Here is a 2,652-nt window from a genome sequence, read left to right as displayed (position 1 = left end):
AACGGTTAGGGGAGCCGCCTGGCCGTGCTCTTTTTTTCTCACCTGCAAATTCCTACGTCGGGGCTAGCAACGCGAAAATGACCCGTTTTCCCATTCAGAATCAGAATCAGAATCAGAAAGGGTTTTCTTCGCCGTGAAAGTTCACACCGACACGGAATTTACTTTGGCAGGATCGTGCATACATTCAACATATAGGAATCTAAAATCTTACATACGTTTTAAACAAGTCTTATACTCTAATAATAATGATAATATTAATAATGAGGCTTAAAAGTCTAACTAACACCAAGGGGCTGAAGTATATGAAATTGAATAAATATCGAATAGAAAATAGCTTTAAGATATAATTTAAAAATAAAAAATGCAAATAGGTTAACGTAGTTAATATCGGCAAGGTGTCATTATTATGTAGATAAAATGTTAAAATCAGTGTAACAGGGCAGCAGCAGATGGGAAGAAACTGTCTTCATGGCGTGAGGTTTTGGTCCTGATGGACCGAAGCCTTCTGCCGGAGGGGAGTAGCTGAAACAGAGAGTGTCCAGGGTGCGAGGAATCGGCCACAACCTTCCTCGCTCGCCTCATGCTCCTTGTCGTGTGCAGGTCCTCGAGGGTTGGTAGATTGCAGGCAATTACCTTCTCAGCAGTGTGCATGATACGCTGCAGTCTGCTCTTGTCCTTGGCAGTGGCAGCAGCGTACCAGACGGTTATGGAGGAGGTGAGGATGGATTCAATGATCGCTGTATAGAATTGCACCATCATTGTCTTTGGCAGGTTGCATTTCTTCAGCTGCCGTCGAAAGTACATCCTCTGTTGAGCTCTCTTGGCGAGGGAGCTGATGTTCAGTTCCCACTTGAGGTCCCGGCAGAGAATAGTGCCCAGGAAGCGGAAGGACTCCACAATTTTGACTGCGGAGTCTAACAGGGTGATGGCGGTGAGTGGGGCTGTATTCTTCCTGAAGTCCACAACCATCTCAACTGTCCTTAGAGCATTTAGCTCTAAGTTGTTCTGGCTACACCAGGTCACCAGGTTGTCAGCTTCCCACCTATAGTCAGACTCATCCCCACCAGAGATCAGCCCAATGAGGGTGGTGTCGTCCGACAAACTTCAAGAGTTTGACGGACAGATGATTGGAGGCGCAGCTGTTGGTATACAGGGAGAAGAGCAGTGGGCAAAGGACGCAGCCCTGAGGAGTTCCCGTGCTGATGGACCTGGAGTCAGAGACTTCTGTTCCCGGCTTAACGCACTGCTTCCTGTCAGAGAGGAAGTCTGTGATCCACCTGCAGGTGGAGTAGGGCACGTTCAGCTGGAAGAGCTTGTCCTGAAGCAGGGCAGGGATGATGGTGTTGAAGGCAGAGCTGAAGTCCACAAACAGGATCCTGGCGTAGGATGCTGGGGCGTCCACATGCTGTAGGGTGAAGTGGAGGGCCATGTTAACTGCGTCGTCCACAGACCTGTTGGCTCTGTAGGCAAACTGAAGGGGGTCCAGGAGAGGGTCTGTGATGGCTTTGAGGTGTGCCAGGAGCAGGCGCTCAAAAGACTTCATTACCACAGATGTAAGGGCGACCGGTCTGTAATCATTTAGTCCTGTTGGCCTTAGCTTTTTGGGCACAGCGATGATGGTGGAGGACTTGAGACAGGCTGGTACATGGCATGTCTCCAGGGAGGTGTTAAAGATGTTGGTGAACACCGGAGACAGCTGGCCAGCGCAGTGCCTGAGGGTGGCTGGAGAGACAGAGTCCGGCCCGGCTGCTTTGCGTGGATTCTGCCTCTTGAAAAGCCCATTAACTTCTCCCTCCTGAAAGGAGAGAGTCGTTTCTGTAGTATGGGTGGGGGATGGGGCCTCTTGGGTGGGAAGGGGTGGTTCAGGACAGTCCAATTGTCTTTCAAATCTACGGTAGAACTCGTTCAGGTCGTTGGCTAGGCGGGAGTCGTTAGTGGTGTGGGGCGCTCTGGGTTTGTAGTTGGTGATGTGCCTGAGCCCTTTGGCAGACAGAAGCAGCGTCGTTAGTAGAGAACTGGTGTTTTAGTGTCTCTGAGTACAGTCGTTTAGCCTCTCTCACCGCTTTGCTAAACCTGTTCTTCGACTCCTTGAATCTGTCTCTATCCCCACTCCTAAACGCTTCCTCCTTCTCCAACCTCAACCTTTTGAGCTTTGCTGAGAACCAGGGCTTGTTGTTGTTAAAGTTCACCCTGGTACGTGTTGGGATACAGCAGTCCTCACAGAAGCTGATGTACACAGCCTCTGTGAGTTCATCCAGACTATTGGTAGCAGTCGTGAACATATCCCAGTCAGTACAGTCTAAGCACGCCCGCAAATCTTCCACAGCCTCACTGGTCCACTGTTTAGATGTCCTCACAGCAGGTTTACAGAGTTTTAGTTGCTGCCTGTATGCACGAATCAGGTGGACCAAGGGAGTTCTGTGCGAGCCGAACAGCCCCGTGACCCACAAGAGAAACATCCCCGCCAAATTCGAGCGTTTGACGGGGTCTATCCGTGAAAAAATATTCACGTTTTTGAGTGCACATGCATTTCTGCTGCAAATGCCTCTGGAAGTTTCATGCCGTTCGTATGCCAATTGTGGCAACACGAAAATGACCCGTTTTCCCATTCCGAGGGATTTCTGTGCGACCCTAACAGCCCCGTGAGCCACA

Source organism: Petromyzon marinus, unplaced genomic scaffold (assembly GCF_048934315.1).
Source record: "Petromyzon marinus isolate PM22_M1 ecotype Great Lakes invasive population unplaced genomic scaffold, UKy_Petmar_22M1.pri1.0 PM_G_Scaffold_156, whole genome shotgun sequence".
Lineage (NCBI taxonomy): Eukaryota > Metazoa > Chordata > Hyperoartia > Petromyzontiformes > Petromyzontidae > Petromyzon > Petromyzon marinus.
The sequence above is the reverse complement of the archived record's forward strand: the minus strand, read 5'-3'. Positions refer to the sequence as shown.